Consider the following 18211-nt stretch of genomic DNA (forward strand, 5'->3'; position numbering starts at 1 on the left):
ATTCACGAAAACGGTTGGTTATATTGAGACTACAAATAATGAGACGACTTAATATCTTCTATTACTACAACTTGTAGCGATGTAATATGTATGCAAAAAGCTACCCGCTTTATTCTCCAGTTTGTACAACACAAATAAAAGAATGTCATAATAAAGTAGAAGTTTATTGGTATAAAAACCCATATCATAATAAACTTGGAGTTTATTGATAATTGCACACGTCATGGTATAAACCTGAAGTTTATTAATATTGATAAGTTATTTAGTTGACACAATTGGTTTAGACATGTTAATTTAAGCATGATGTGCAGAAATAAAAGAGAATTCACATGGGTAAATATTAAAGAACTAGAAAATTCTGTACGAATTTCTTATATTGTTTATTTTCATTAATTATTAGACCAACTAAAATTGGGATTGAATCCCATGAATGCTGGAAATATCAAAGGTGAATATGGGCTCATTCACCTACCATCTATACCACATAAGATGTATCTAAAATATGGTTACATGTAAAATTATTATTAACCCGCAACTTGGTGGTTGCGAGATAAGTTGCTCAATAATTAAATTTAGAGCATAATTTTAAGATTCTCTATTCAAGAAGTTCATCTTGATAAGTTGGTTTACATAGCAGTTGGTTTAGCAAAATAATTTATTGAGTGCCTCCACTTAATAGCTAAACTATTAATTATGAGAACAAAGTTATCGATATCAGTTTGTTATATATGAAAGTGTATTACATTCTCCCCTCACAAGTGGTTCAGAGTCAAGAATCAAATAATTTCATCTTTTTTTTTTGGTAACTAACTTAATTTTATTAATCACCAAAGCAATTAGTTACAAATCCATAGCTAAGCCAACAAAGCTAGCTATCTCAATAGGAAAACAAACATCACAAACTACCTACTCCCTACTTTGATCAAATTAGAAGACATAAGACTGTATTTGAGCTTTGATCGTAGGGGGTGCCCGAACACAACAAATATAATCTATCTCATTTGCAATGTTTCCATATTGCCTACTCCTTTGTTCGAATATTCGTAAGTGTCATGACCCAAGTTCTCCCTCCGTAAATTGTCGTGATGGCACCTAGTCTCTACGACTAGGTAAACCTAACAATTGCGAAAAAAGGAAAAACAACAGAGAAAACAAATAAAAACTGCGGAATTAACATAGTGAAGGTTTAAAGATGCCGCTCGGCGTATACAATATAGTCTCTCAAACTAAACAACTTTTCAAAACTCGGAATCTCATGAAATCATAAGTTGTTGAATAACTACAAGTGTCTAACTCCAGAATGTCTAAACAAGGGTAAATACAGAAGGGCTAATACTATGAGAGAGAATAGAAAAGGACTCCTCGGTCTGCAGATGCGGCAGATATACCTCGAAGTCTCTAGAGAATCGCCTCGCCTCAAGGGTAGTAGGACTGAGTCGAAGTACTTGGATCTGCTGTGACGACCCGACCAGTCGTCTCATGAGTTACCGCTCCATTTTTCCCATTTATGCTTCTTTATGCTTTATTTATCCGTGTTATGTGATATCGGGTTGGTCGGATCGAATCCATAAGGAATTTGGGAAGGTTTGAGACACTTAGTCTCTTTTGAGGGATCTTAAGTTGGAAAAGTCAACCGGATGTTGACTTATGTGTTAGAGAGCTCGAAAGTGAATTCCGATAGTTCAGTTAGCTTTGGGAGGTTATTTGTGACTTAGGAGTGTGATCAGAATAAGTTTTGGAGGTTCAGAGTAGATTTAAGCTTGAATTGGTGAAGTTGATATTTTGGCAATTTCCGGTCGATAGGCGAGATTTTGATATAGGGGTCGGAATGGAATTTCGAGAGTTACAATAGTTCCGTCGTGTCATTTGGGATGTGTGTGAAAAATTTCAGGTTATTCGGACGTGGTTTGGTTGGATTTTTGATCAAAAGCGTAATTTGGAAGATTTAAGAAACTTAGGCTTGAATCCGATGTGTTTTGGGTGATTTGATATTGTTCGAGGTATTTTGATGATTGGAACAAGTTTGAATAAGGTTTTAGGATATGTTAGTTCCTTTGGTTCGGGTCCCGGAGGCCTCGGGTGAGTTTCGGGTGGTCAACCGGATCATTTTGAAGTTTGAAAAATTGCAGATTTTGAGTTCCAGCAGTTGCAGACATTTTGGTCTTCACGTTCGCGAGAGGACCCTCGCGTTCGCAAAGAGTCTGCTGAGGGAGGTGGAAGTTTAGCCTTTGTGTTCGCGACGCAGGTGACATGTTCGCGAAGGGCTGCGAGGTTGTGCATCGCGTTCGCGGGCATGTAGTCGCGTTCGCATAGAAGGAATTGAAAGGTCAAGCTTCAGTGGAAATTAACCCATCGCGTTCGCGAAGGTTCATTTGGGAAAAGAATCGCATTCGTGTGGGTTGTATCGCGTTCGCGTAAGAGGATTATGTTCAATGTTATTTTTGTGCTTCGCGAATGCGAGGCTTTGACCGCGTTCGCGAAGAAGGAAATTAAGGCCTGGGCAAAATGTTTTTAACTCGTCTTGTCCGCGATTTTGGGGCTCATTTCCTCCATAGCTGGTCATTTTTAGAGATTTTTGAAGGAGAATGAAGAGGGGTTCGAGGGGAATCACTTGGAGGTAAGATTCTTGGACTAAAAACTCGATTATTATGTGAATTTCACCTAGAAAATCATGGAATCTAAGCCTAAAATTGAAGAACTAGGGCTTGAAATTGGAGGCCAAACATTTGGGATTTGAAGGGTCATTTGTTAATGGATTTTGATGTTCTTGGTATGTATGAACTCGTGGGAAGTTAAGGAATCTATTGGTGTAAAAATTATTGAATTCCGAGACGTGGGCCCGGGGGTCGGGTTTTGGTAATTTCAGGATTTGTGCCCTTTATTGATTGTTTTCACTTGGGCTTCGTTCCCTTAGCATATTTTGACATCCTCGTTCTGATTTTGGATAGATTCGACACGCGTGGAGGCCGATTCATGGGGAAAAGACATCGCGAGCTAGAGATTTAGCCAGTCTGAGGTGAGTAATGATTGTAAATGATGTTCTGAGGGTTTAACCCTGGATTTGCACATCGTAGTGCTATATTGAGGTGAGACACACCTTTGATGACAAGTGTGAGGTCGTGTACTGTTGGGGATTGTGACTTGGTCGGTCCCAATTGATGATTTTACCGCGCATTTGATTGAAAACTATTTGATATCATCATTATTTGGGCTGAATGTCATATTTGGGCTTCATGCCAACTGTTTAAACCCTTCAGGGCCTTTTTACTGATATTTCCTAACTGTTTGACTTTATATTTGAACTCAGTCATGCTATTTTTCCACTGTTTTCATACTCAGCCATGTTTACTCAATTGTATTACTTAAATGATATTTTAAATGATGTTTGGGCTGAGAAACACTATTTTTACTGTTGCCTGAGTGGCTTGTGAGGATTTTGACTAAGTAAGGTCGAGGGCCTATGTTGTGAGGAAACACTGATATTGATTTGAGGCCGAGGGCCTAAGATATATACGCCACGAGGTGGCTTGATTGATATGAGGCAAGGGGCCTAGTTTGATTCCATGAGATGGCTTGTTATTGCGCTTGGGCCGTAAGGGGCCCCTCCAGGAGTCTGCACACCCCCAGTGAGCGGGGTACCCATTATGATGTGAGATTGAGCCCGAGGGGCTGGTATTGTTCTGAGATGTTGCCCGAGGGGCGGATTTGCTGATACTGTGCCCGAGGGGCAAACTTCTATATGTTTACTTTACCTTAATTACCTGTCAATTACTTGTTTACTTGTTGAAAGAAGTTTTACTTTATTTTTCACTGGTTTACTGCTTTTATATGATTTTTACTACTTCATTATAGAATGCTTTGTGCCTTACGTGGTTTCTTGCTTTAAGTCTTTATTTACATTTGTTACTCACTGAGTTGGAGTACTCACTTTACTCCCTGCACCTTGTGTGCAGATTCAGGCGTAGCGGGTTCCGCTCCCGAGTGCTAATCCCTCCAGATTCAGGCGGACATTCGAAGTTCACGAGGTAGCTGTTGGTGTCCGCAGCCCCGTGTCTTTACTCCTTTATCACTTCTCTCTCTTTTCAGACAGTTGTACTAGTTTATTGACTTAGCGGATTTGTATTATGACTTATAGATGCTCATGACTAGTGACACCCCGGTTAGGACTGTGTATGGGTGTTCTTCCGCGTATTTATGTTATCATTGTCATTTCGGATTTATTTTATCATGTTTAGACTGTTTCTTAAATGCTTAACTGTTAATAATTGAAAAAATGGGAAGTGTCGGCTGGCCTTGTCTTCACGAGAGGCGCCATCACGACCGAGTTCGGGTTTGGGTCGTGACAAGTTGGTATCAGAGCCTAGGTTACATAGGTCTCACGAGTCATGAGCAAGTTTAGTAGAGTCTCGTAGATCGGTACAGAGACGTCTGTATTTATCCTCGAGAAGCTGCAGAACCTTTAGGAAAAATTCATATTCTTGAAATTCTTGTCGTGCAAACTTGTTGATCCGAGCACTAAACCTCCGTTATTCTATTCTCTCACAGATGGTGAGGACGTGCGCTACTGGTCGGAGTGGACGACCCCCAGTACCACCAGTTGTGGCCACCAGAGGCCGAAGACGCAGCCGTGGTCGTGGTAGAGGTAGAGCAGCGAGGGTAGCACCTGTAGATCCACCAGCTGCTCTAGCTCAGGATCAGGCTCCAGCTATGGATGCTCCAGTAGCACCAGTTCAGGCACCAGCTATGCCCATCATGATTCCGGGTCTTCAGGAGGCCTTGACTCAGATCATATCAGTTTGCACTGGCCTAGCTCAGGCGGTTTTAGCCACTAAAGCTGCAGCTACTTCACAGGCCGGGGGAGGCAATCAGACTCCTTCCGCTCGCACACCTGAGCAGGTCGTGCAGGGACTTCAGACACCGGGGGCACATTCAGCCCAACCAGTTACATCTGCTCAGGACTATATAGTTCCTGCCATGTCGGAGGATGAGCATCGTAGGTTGGAGAGGTTTGGTAGACTTCAGCCTCCGTCATTCAGTGGTGCAGAGGGCGAGGATGCCCAGGGTTTCTTAGATAAGCGCTAGAGGATGCTTCAGTATTCTGGAGACCAGCGGGGTCGCTTTTACCACCTATCAGTTTTCAGGAGCTGCTTTCACTTGGTGGGAGGATTTTGAGAGGCGTAGGCCTGTTGGTGCATCACCCCTTTCCTGGCAGCAGTTCTCCATTCTCTTCTTGGAGAAGTACGTGCTGCAGTCCCATAGAGAGGAGCTGCGTAGGCAGTTTGAGTGGTTGCGACATGGGGAGATAACCGTGTCGCAGTATGAGTTGAGGTTTTCTGAGTTGGCTCGTCATGCCATCTGGTTGGTTTTGACAGATCGAGAGTGGATCAGGAGGTTTGTTGATGGTCTCACTTATTAGCTCTATATTCTTATGACCATAGAGAGGGTATCTGGTGCTACGTTCGAGGAGGTTGTTGATATCGCCCATAAGATTGAGTCAGTTCGCCATCAGGAGTGAGAGGAGAGGGAGGCCAAAAGGCCTCGAGGATCTGGCAGCTATAGTGGAGCTCCTTCAAGGGGTCAGTTTTAGCACGGTAGAGGCTGTTCATTCAGGTCTGCTCAGCCAGCTCGCCCAGGTTATTGTGGGGCATCTTCGAGTCATGGTTATCACGGTTCTCAGCAGGGCCAGTCATCACTTAGTGCCCTTCCAGCTTAGAGTTCGACCCGTGCTCCATCAGTTCAGGGCTCTTCCATGCCGAGTGCATCTGCTAGTCACTCCGGTGTGAGGGGTTCCCTTCAGTCCCCTTCTCTAGCACCTGGGAGTTATTATGAGTATGGTGAGATGGTCCACATGTAGAGGCAGTGTCCTCGTCGTGTTGCTAGTTCGTCCTAGCAGAGGGGTCAGTCATCGACTTTAGCGCCAGTTTCTTCGCCACCTCCCACTCAGCCATCTAGGGGTGGAGGTTAGTCAGCTAGGGGTCGCCCCAGAGGGGTAGGTCGATCAAGGGGCGGTCAGGCCCGTTTCTATGCACTTCCAGGCAGACCCGATGCTATTGCTTTAGATACTGTTATTACAGTTATTGTTTCAGTTTGCCACAGAGATGACTCTGTATTATTTGATCCTGGTTCCACCTTTTCTTATGTGTCATCATACTTTGCTCGTTATTTGGGTACGACCCGTGAGTTTTTTGCTTTACCTGTTCATTTATCTACCCCGGTGGGCGATACTGTTGTTGTAAACCATGTGTACCGTTCGTGTATGGCGACTATTGGGGGTTTGGAGACCCGAGTGGATCTATTACTATTGAGCATGGTGGATTTTGATGTCTTTTTGGGCATGGATTGGTTATCTCCGTGTCGTGCTATTCTGGACTGTCACGCTAAGACAGTCACATTGGCTATGCCGGGTGTTCCACGGATCGAGTGGCGAGGTGTGACTGATTATGTTCCTAGTAGAGTTATCTCTCTCTTGAAGGCCCATCATATGGTTAGGAATGGTTGTCTTTCATATCTAGAAATTGTGAGGAATGTCGGAGCTGAGACTCCCAGTATTGATTCTATTCCAGTTGTAAGGGATTTTCCCAATGTGTTTTCTACAGACCTGCCAGGCATGCCACCAGACAAGGATATTGATTTTGGCATTGACCTGGTGCCGGGCACTCAACCCATTTCTATTCTACCATATCGTATGGCACCAGCGGAGTTGAAGGAGTTAAAGGAACAGCTTCAGGAACTCCTAGATAAGGGGTTCATTCGGCCTAGTGTGTCACCTTGGGGTGCGCCGATTCTATTTGTGAAGAAGAAGGATGACACAATGAGAATGTGCATTGATTATAGGCAATTGAACAAGGTAACAATTAAAAACAAGTATCCTTTGCCTCGCATTGATGATCTATTCTACCAGTTTCAGGGAGCGAGGGTATTCTCCAAGATTGATCTCCGTTCGGGTTATCACCAGTTGAAGATCAGAGATTCAGATATTCTTAAGACGACTTTCAAGATACGATACGGTCATTATGAGTTCTTGGTGATGTCTTTTGGGTTGACCAATGCCCCAGTAGCGTTCATGCATTTGATGAACAGTGTGTTCCGGCCTTATCTCGATTCGTTTGTCATAGTCTTCATTGATGATATTCTGGTGTATTCGCATAGCCAGGAGGAGCACGAGAGAATTTGAGGGTTGTGTTGCAGAGATTGAGGGAGGAGAAGCTTTATGAAAAGTTCTCCAAGTGTGAGTTTTGGCTCAGTTGAGTGGCTTTCTTGGGGCATGTGGTGTCCAGCGAGGGTATTCAGGTTGATCCGAAGAAGATAGAGGCGGTTTAGAGTTGGCTTAATTACTTGTCAATTACTTGTTTACTTGTTGAAAGAAGTTTTGCTTGATTTTTCACTGGTTTACTGCTTTTAAATGATTTTTACTGCTTCATTATAGAATGCTCTGTGCCTTACGTGATTTCTTACTTTCAGTCTTTATTTACATTTGTTACTCACTGAGTTGGAGTACTCACTTTATTCCCTGCACCTTGTGTGCAGATTCAGGTGTAGCGGGTTCCGCTCCCGAGTGCTGATCCCTCCAGCTTCAGGCGGACATTCGGAGTTCACAAGGTAGATGTTGGCGTCTGCAACCCCGTGTCTCTAATCCTTTATCACTTCTCTCTCTTTTCAGACAGTTGTACTAGTTTATTGACTTAGCAGATTTGTATTATGACTTATAGATGCTCATGACTAGTGACACCCCGGTTAGGGCTGTGTATGGGTGTTCTTCCGCGTATTTATGTTATCATTGTCATTTCGGATTTATTTTATCATGTTTAGACCGTTTCTTAAATGCTTAACTGTTAATAATTGGAGAAATGGGAAGTGACAGCTGGCCTTGTCTTCACGAGAGGCGCCATCACGACCGGGTCCGGGTTTGGGTCGTGACATCTGCATATGAAAAACATGCGCAGAAAGGGCATGGTACACCACAACAGTACTCAGTAAGTGCCAAGCCTAACGTCGATCGAGTAGTGACGAGGAAGGTCAGGGCCCTATTGATTATATTTGAAAAATGAGGTAAAACAGTATAGAATATGACAATATAATTAAATGCTAACAATATGAAGTAACACAGGATAATAATAATAACAACGACTATAACAGAGACAAAATAATCACAGAAGGAATACAACTCAACACAGAGATAATAACTGTGGATCTCTCAGTATCCCGAGGATCTCTTAGTATCCTCAATATGTGTGTTGGGGATCTCTCGGTATCCTAAGGATCTCTTAGTATCCTAAATATATGTGTCGGGGATCTCTCGGTATCCCGAGGATCTCTTAGTATCCTCAATATATATGCTGGGGATTTCTCAGTATCCCGAGAATCTCTTAGTATCCTCAATATACGTGCTGGGGATCTCTCGGTATCCCGCACTATAGTCCAAATCAATATATGTGCAGGGGATCCCCCGAAATACAAATCCGTAGTCCCAAAGTAAGCAGGCAGGGTGATCTCCCGGGATACCGTCCCGTAGTCCCAAAGTAAACACACAGCAGCAACACGAAGAATGCTCAATTAAATTCAAATTTCATACCAAGGTAAAATAAGTATTTCTAACCTAGCATGCTGCACATAATCCAAACAAGGCAGTTTGAGCAAGTAAAGCAATTAAGTCAATTAGACATGCTTCCCTAAGCTAACAGCAGACTTAAATTGCAAGTAGTATAAACAAGAAAGGAAACACAATTATAATTACTTAATGAAAATAGAATTTTCAATAATTAGCACAAGTACGCATTCATCACCTCACCTACAAGGCATTTCAAATATCAACAATACTAAATCCTAAGGGGAGTTCCCCCCACAAGGTTAGGCAAGCCACTTACCTCGAACCGGCTCAAAATCAACCCGAAACCATGCTCTTGCCACAAGTACTCGACTCCAAATGACCCAAATCTATTCAAATCAATTGCATAATATATATATAACTTCAAGTAACTGATTCCACTAATTAATTCTAAGCTAATACGCGAAATTAGGAAAAATGAACAAAACATCCCCCGGAGCCCACATCTCGGAATCGGGTAAAGGTTACGGATTATGAACCCCCATTCACTCACGAGTCTAACCATACCAAAATTATCCAAATCCGATGTCAAATCCCCAATCAAAACTCGAAAATTAGGTCTAAAAACCTTTCCAAATTTTTCCCCAATTTCTCACCCCAATTCCGAAATTAGATGATGAATTCACGTTTAGATTAATGGTTTATAAGCAAAAAAGGAGTTAAGAATCATTACCCAATCGATATCTCTGAAAATCCCTCAAAATCTCGCTCAAATCCGAGCTCCCAAGCGATAGTTTACAAAAGAATGGCTAAACCCTCGACTTTGAAATTTTATAATCTGCCCAGGCGCGTTCTTCTTCGCGAACGCGATGCATAAAAATCTACTGGTCAGTCTTCCACTTTCACAAACGTGAGGGTCCACTCGCGAACGTGTAGCTTACACTGGCGGACCCTACGCGAACGTGAATGTCACACCTCCTTTTTACTTACACCCCCGTAAGGGATGTACAAGGGAGTTTTTTCAATTTAAGTGACAATCGAAATGAGATTATTTATTTATCAAAATCAAAGTCGCCACTTGGGATAATTTATGGCGTCTCAAGTCACCGGTTTAGAATCCTGAATCGAGGAAAGATTGACTCTGTTCTACAGTCCGCGAACACAGAAATCCAGATAAGGAATTCTGTTAACCCGGGAGAAGGTGTTAGGCATTACCGGGTTCCGTGGTTTTAGCACGGTCGCTCAACTGTTATTGTTGGCCTAATTATCTGATTTTAATACATGTTTTAACCTATGGTACCATTTTAAATTTAAAACCGCTTTTAATTATTTTAAGGAAGATTTCAACGTCATCTAAAACACATCTTTGGACCAAGCCACATGAAATACACCCGCAACTGGAGACACATTTTATTTAACATTGCTAAGATTTGGAGTTGGGTCACATGAAATGCACACCCGAGTTTAGGAAGGTAATTTTAATTACGCACCTAAAACAACTATGCATTTCGACTTTGCAAGGGCCATAAAAATTCGCTAAATGGCACGCCTCGAGTTCTAAGGATTCAAATATCAACTAATTGAGGGCCGTGCAATTTAAGGTTTTGTTTGGCATGGCGCGCCTCGAATTATTCTAACCAAGAGGTTTTTAAATTTAATTATGAGGGCCATAAACTATTAAGTATTATGTGATATGGCTCACCTCAATTAATAAAGGGTTTGTCTAGATGATTAAAGGGCATAAGAAAATTCTTTAATCGAATTCACAAAGCCAGATTTAACCAATTGGCAATGATGGGGAATTGGGTCAATCATTAGAGTGGGTATGGGCCATCGACGGCCATTAACGTGAAGGCATCATTTCGCAACAAACAAAAACGCATGTAGCAAAGCCCACCCCTTTCTTTATTTCCGAATTGCTGTCAAGGCTCTGGGCGCAAATTGAGCCCAATCCTAACACAAGAAAGGACAACGTGTATTGCCCAGGGATCGAGTCTTTGAGGAGCCACATCATCCTAGGCTCCAAAACTCTGGGTTTTTAATACAAAGCTCCATAAGATCTAATTATAAGGCGATCATTGATATAAGCAGGAGTAACTTAAACTAATTAAAATGCAAAAATGCATGAAAATTCAGAACATCTCATGTTCAAACCCTTAAAACTCTTGAAAGGTAATTTTGAAGCCTGCTGAATAAACACAAATATCTAACAATTTCCAAGTGAACCAACAAGCTTTAGAGGGCTATAAAATTCAGATCTTATTCAAATTCTCATACCAAATCACAACTAAAGATACTGGACTTTAACCTTGAGCAAAACCCCTAAGCAGGCTATCAAATCAACTAATACGAGGACAAACTTAACCATATGGCAACCATTCAAACCAACCTAAAATTACTGCCATTGCAAATCAGAGCACCTCTTTCACTTGTAGCCATTCTAAAACAAGACTAAACCAAACAAAAGAAACAAAACTTAATAGCTTCAATTACCTACTTGATATTCCATTCATGACTAATATACTGACCAGGACAATCCTAATGCATTTTAACATGATAAGTTTCCCCACTCCCACTTCAAACACATGCTCAACTCTAACTATATTGACTTTGCAGTTAACAAAATACTCATGTTATCTGAACTCACAAACATATCATGGATCTAAAAATCAATTGACACTTCTATCAATAACAAAACCTAGAGAATTGAACGAATGGAAATAAGTAACTACTAAACAATAGCCCCATTACAGTTTCAATATAAGACTCAAGGTTCAAAGCATAACCTCACTTTAAACATGCTAAGATAAAGAAATTGACACAACAAGCTGAGAAAGAAAATAAAAAAAAGGAACATCTGATAAAGGAAAACATAAATCTTCATCTTTATTCAAAACACTTCATGAACCATTCTTTACATGCTTAAGATCAGGGATATGTACCTAGAAATCAAAAGAGAAATAGAAGGGGTGAATAGTCAACAGCACAACAACAGAACAACACCCAGCTTCAATCAAACAGTAACCCCAATAACAAAACTCAAAACCAATCTTCAGGTAAACCAGATTCAAGCTAATGAAACCAAGATGTAGGACTTTGATCTTTTCAGAAAAAAAGAAGTTTTCTAACCAAATGAAACCAGAAAATACCAAATATGCAGGATTTAAGCACTTTTCTAAAAAGAAATGCAGAGAATTCAGAATTCTCTCAAAGAACCTAGCCGTTTCAGTTTCCAGGGATTTTCTTCTCTAATCCCCCCTTGAATGTCAAGTAAAGGTATATTTATAGGCAAGGCATTAGGGCAGCTTCAAGAAGTCAGATTTTGCAATTAGACCCTTTTTACATTTTCATTTTTGCTCAGAAAACCTTAGTCTAAAAATCAGAGTTCCACATTAATCCCAATACTCAACTTACTAGAAGTTTTCTAGGCTGTTACTGAGATTCCCTTACCCTTAGAATTCCCAAATTTACCCCTTAGGGTCCTGTTAATTACCCCAGCAAAATCCCATGAGTCATGGGTCAACTTGACCCAATAACTAAACCAGTCCAACATGGGTCACGGGCCAAATCCATTTTGGGCTTTGCAGATTTTAGGCTCATATCGAGCCCTAATTCAACATCCCAATTTAATGAGCCAAAGAAAAAACCCGGAACCCATAAGACAAAACCCGAAACCCAAAAGAAAAAGGTAGTGACTTAATTAATTTCAAAATAAAACAGGCTGATTATTAAACACTCATGCATGGACAAAATTGAAACGAATACATAATAAAAAAGAGAAAAAGAAACAAAAAAGAGATGAAGAAGAACAAGAAATGGAACACAGAAACAAGGAAAATACCTAAATCAGGCTGGCCAAACCTTGAAGAACAGGACTCTTGGCCAACAATGAAAATTGCAACACAAGAACTACCCGGAAAACTTCCAAATGGCTAGTGCTTTATGTCACAATTTTTGTCATTTGCCAAAAGGAAAAGAAAAGAGGATGAAAGACTTCGACTCTTCAGGCAGCCGGCGAGGCACAAATCCAACGACATCCCCTTGTCGAGAGTTCGATGTCAAACATGCCCATCTCCTGGGGAAACCAAAATAGGAAGAGAAAAGAGAAAGAAGAAATGGTACAAGGTCGGGTTCTCGGCAAGCTTGAATTTAAGATTTGGATGGATTGAGTAACTTTTGGATAAAACTAATGGCGGATTCTGAACGGGGAGACAACGGGGGTGATATGGTCAAGATTTGGTGGAGTTTGGAGATACACCGCCATCAGTGGCGAATTCCGATGGGCGGCAGTGAAGATAGAGAGGTGAAAGAGAAGATGAGACATATGTCCTAGGTTACTTTGGACGTTTGGACAATTTTATGCGGAATAGGGGAAGTGTTTAGAGCCGTTAGATGAGATAAAATGGAGGGCCAGGATTGACTTATCACTAACGAACTCAAAACGACGTAGTATTCTCCCCATACTACATCGTTTCAGGGGTCTCAAGGACTGAGGCTTGGACCGGGTATTTGGGGTGGAGCTGTGCCGGTTTTGGTCGGTTTATTTTTTGATTTGGGCGGGGGGAAACATTGATGAATTTGGCCCAGATTCTGACCCTTCACTTCTTTTCTTTTAGTTATTTCAATTTGTTTTACTTTCTTTTAGAAAACAAAAAATAAAAATAAAACCTAAACAAATTCCTAAATCAAATTAATCCTACCATATTGAATTAATTAACTTTAACTAATAATTATCACAATTAATTAAAAACCAAATTAAAGGAAAAACTACCAAAATTCAAAACTAAAATTAAAAGTGTAAAAATGAGTTATATTTTGTGACTTTTTCCATTTTGTAAAACAACTAAATTACTAATTAATTTTAAAATGCAAAGTTAAATCCTAAATGCAAATGCAACATATTTTTGTATTTTTTCATAATTTAAACGAAATTAACATGCGCAGACAAATGCAAACAATTAACAAAAAATGATATAAAAATCTACGAAATTGCAAACAATGGGGAAAATTTATTTTTCTCGAATTTATGGGAGTAATTCATATAGGGCAAAAATCACGTGCTCACAGCGAGGACCATGTCGCGAACGCGAAGACCAAAGGGCCCATACCTTCGCGAACGCGGGACATTATCGCGAATGCGAAGCACGATTTAGCTGCTTCGCCCAGATGCTCTACGCGAACGCGATGAAGGTTTTCTCTGCAACACAATAACATAAAATCTGTAATTCTCTAAGTCTAAAAATGACCCGTTGAGGAAACAAGTTAGTTTTTCTAACATGAGGGAGAGACAGGAGAAACAATTGAGATAAAGTTACGTGGAATGAATTATCATTTGTACATATAGATCCTCAAATAAGATAATATGAACTTGAAGTTCATAAAGAGATAATTCATCTACAATATATTGCAAAGCATGCCAGACGCATTTGCTGACCCAAAGAAAGTAACTATATACTCACTGTAAATGCTCTTGTTAGAATAAGTCCTAGAAGGACAAAGTCTATAGTACGCTTAAAGTGTATAAACAAATCGGCTTCAAATAAATTCTTGATAAAGAAGATGAGAAAATGATCATAAAAAGGAGGTAAGTGATCTAGAAGATCATATGACATAATACTTCGTAAAATTTTAGGAGAGGTTCAGGTACCTAAAAATATTAAGGAAGAGATCTCTATGTTATGTATTTATGAAATAATATTGGAACCGATATAAAATGTTCATCGACAATATCTATAATAGCGCTAAATATAGAAGAGGATCTTAAGTTTGTCGAATATAGACACAAAAATATTGGCCAAATGGAAGACACACAATTCGAATAGAATTGATTTCATATGAAAGACATGTAGTATTGACTATGTAGTTCAAACACTTAAAAGTATAAAGTCAATGGTGTGTGCAATCACCTTTATCTATCTTATATGTCTAACATGACATAAAATCTTGATATGCATCTAAAGTCCATTCATATGGCTTATATGATTTAACTTATTATGACAATCCATGAAGGTTTTAAATTGCTTAAAGCATATAGAATTGTTGGTCATGAAGTACTACATCCTAAGTGCAATTTGTGCACATTTGTATCTTGCTATAACTATAAGCATGATAATGTAGTAGCGAGAATTTTCAAGGTGTAACATATTCATTGGAGTTAATATGGCTGATTTATTCACCAAATCTCTGCCGACATCAACCTTCAAGAAGCTAGTGCACAAGATTGGGATGCGAAGGCTCAAAGATGTGAGCTGATGCTCTCATCAAGGGGAGTTAATACGCGTTGTACTCTTTTTTCCTTACAAGGTTTTGTCCTACTAAGTTTTCCTTGCAATATTTTTAATGAGGCAACCAAAAGGTGTATTGTTAAATATGTGTACTCTTTTTTATTCTCTAGAATTTTTTTCCACTGGGTTTTATTTTAGTTAAAGTTTTAACGAGGCACATTATCTGTTGAATAGACATTCAAGGGGGAGTGTTACAAATAGAATTGTATTTAAGCTGAAATGTCTATATTTTAGAGAGATTTTAGGATTTGTTACTTGATGGCAAAGTCATTTTTCCCTATAAATAAAAGGGTTTTATTCCATTGTAATTCATTCCAAATCAATAAAAAATTTCTCTCTCTCTACTTTTCTCTCCAATACTCTTCTTCTTATTTTATTGTTTTATAACAAAATTTTATATGTCCCACGACTTTTTATTCCATTTCGCTTAAAATATCGTATGCTTCCTTTTTAGAAGCTTATAAATAATTATCCGCCTTATTTAACAAACAAAACAACAAAAATAATCCAGTATAATTTCACTTAGTGGGGTCTGAAAAGGATAGTGTGTACGCCTTATTTAATGGAGTAATATATAACACATTTGAAGTGGCTGATCGGGTGTTCAAATGTTTTCTAGAGAAACTTTTCAACAAAAAAATGACTCGTTTATTATATTTTATGTGGCAATATTTATTTATTAGCCCATTTACAAAAGGCATATTTTTATATTTAAAAATATTTTAACTTTAATTTTTATTTTATTCCTAATGACATATTTTTAGAGCTATAGAAATCTAACATGTTTGAAGTCATAATTTCAAAATTCTTATATTTTTGCTTAAAATGCATAATCAAACATTACTATATAAATTAAACAGATGAAGTATTTAGTAGAAAAGTTCTTGAGTGACTTTTAAAAAAAAACCTTCTTTGAAAATGCATGCAGAATTTAAAAAATATTGTCTTGACTGGACTTCCAAAGTTTGTTCAACTAATTTTTCATTTAAAATATGTTTGCTTGAGAGTTGTAGATAAGTTTCATTCGTGTTAATATATATTGATATGTATAACTATCTCGTCTAAAAGTTTGAATTGTTAGATCAAGTATATATTTTATGCGTCAAACACATAAAAATTGTTAGAAAATATACTTTAATTAATTAATTAATTTTGTCAATTGATATCAACTTTGCCACACATCGTATTGGAGCGGAGTGGATGAAATAAAATCTCTCATATGGTGTTTTATGTTATTAGAGACTTAAGGGTCGGTTCTATAGAGTGGTGATTAGACTAACTATGTTGTGTGAGGCCGAATGTTGGCCAGTTAAGAACTCTCGTATTCAAATGATGAAAATAGCGAAAATGAGGATGATTAGATAGATGTGTGGGCATTTGAGGAGAGATACACTTAAGAATAAAGTTATTTGGGACAAAGTGAGAGTGGCCCCCCTGGAGGTTAAGATACAAGAGTCGAGGTTGGGATAGTTCGTATAATGACCCGATAGGTCGTTTATAGTTTTACCCTTCATTTATGTGTTCCGAGACCTCGGATAGCTCCGTTTAGCCTTCCTCGATTTGCATGCGTAGTCTGTGTCCTTTTCCTCAAAAATTGTTTATGAGAAAATTGATAAAAATGTGATTTCGTGCCTTAAACTCATTTGTTTTGACTACGGTCAATATTTTGTGTAAACGGATCCGGATAAGTATTTTGATGGTTCGATGGATCCGTATTGTGATTTAGGACTTGGGCGTATCCCCAGAATCGAATTCAGAAGTTCCTAGCTTGATCTAACGTAATTTGTTGAAAACTAGAAGTTTAAAGGTTTACAGAATTCCTAAGTTTGACCATAGGTTGACTTTGTTGTTATCGAGTTCGGATTACAGTTCCAGTACTTGTGTAGGTTTATTTTAGTATTTATGAATTATCTGCAAAATTTGATGCAAAACGGAGTTGATTTGACATGATTCAGACGTCCGATTGAAAAATCAAAAGTTCTTAAGTTTCTTTGAAAAATTCATTTGTTTTGGTGTCCGATTCATAGCTCTAGGCATTATTTTGGTGTTTTAATCACGCGAGCGAGTTCGTATGATTTTATTACACTTATGTGCATGTTTGATTTGGAGCCCGAGGGGCTCAGGTGAGTTTCGTTTAGCCTATAAAGTGATTTTGGACTTAGAAGAATAACTGATGCATTTTTGTTTCTGGTGCTGCACTACAGATCTCACATTTGTGAGGTCTGGCTCGCAAATGCGAGCCTCGCTTCGCATTTGTGATGTTTGCAATTGCGACCTAAGCTTCGCATTTGTGAAGTTTGCAATTGCGAACAAGATATCGTAATTGCGACATCTGCAGTTGGTAAAAGAGGGTATAAACAGGATTTAGCTCATTTCTTTTCAACATCTCAACCCTAAACACCCTAGAGGTGATTTTTCCAAGAGGGTTTCTTCCTAAATTCATTGGTAAGTAACTTTAATCTATTTTATTTCAATTACCCATTACTTTTCAAGTGTTTTCAACATTAACTAAAGGCCCTTTCAATTCTCTTTCTAGTATGGTTCCTCCATAAGAACACTGAACGCCCAGCTTCGCAGAGCAGCTCTCTCCTATTCCTGCGCAGTTAAGAGAAAAATTGTCCCCAAGGCAACCACTTGTGTCTTTCTTGGATATGCTCAGTCCGGGTATATATATGCTATGACGTGAAATCCAAGAGAGTCGATGTATCCTTAATGCTCTCTTTAATAGGGTCGCCTCATATTTTCCTTAACCTAATTAATCAGCCCCGGGGGAGAATGATGATGGAGATGTATTGCGGCCTTCTCCTGTTCATCAAGAGTGACCTACTCGAGCTTCGCCCTTTGTATTGTACCGCCTGGAAAGAGGTTCGCTAGCCTATTTCTTTCCCTGCACCTAAAAGTTGCCTTAGTTCCATTTTTTTTTAAAAAAAGACCTAAGCTTGAAATCAAAAGGCGGAGGGATAGTCTAATTCTAGGTGAGCAGGGCTTATATCAGATTTACTGAGCATTTAGCCTTGTAAACCAACAATTTTTATAATTCACTACATAGACAAAAATATCCTATCAAAATACATGGCAATTGAATCATAAGCCGAGATCATAAAGAGCATACCGCGAGTAGGAAGTGGAATTAATACAATGGATTCAAAAGCATTAAGATCGTAGAAACATGAGCTTGTGATATAGCTACACCTAATTCCAGACCGGTTAATGCAAGAACTATAAATAAAGGACCAAGATCCCCTATGAAATATAAAAGATCATTCATACATAGCATAGTCCAAGCGAACCCACTTAAAATCTTTACTGAACTATGACCGGCCATCATATTAGCAAATAAACGTATTCCTGAGCTTAATGCTCGAAAACAATAAGGGATTAG

This window comes from Nicotiana tabacum, chromosome 1 (genome assembly GCF_000715075.1).
Source record: "Nicotiana tabacum cultivar K326 chromosome 1, ASM71507v2, whole genome shotgun sequence".
NCBI classification, from domain to species: domain Eukaryota; kingdom Viridiplantae; phylum Streptophyta; class Magnoliopsida; order Solanales; family Solanaceae; genus Nicotiana; species Nicotiana tabacum.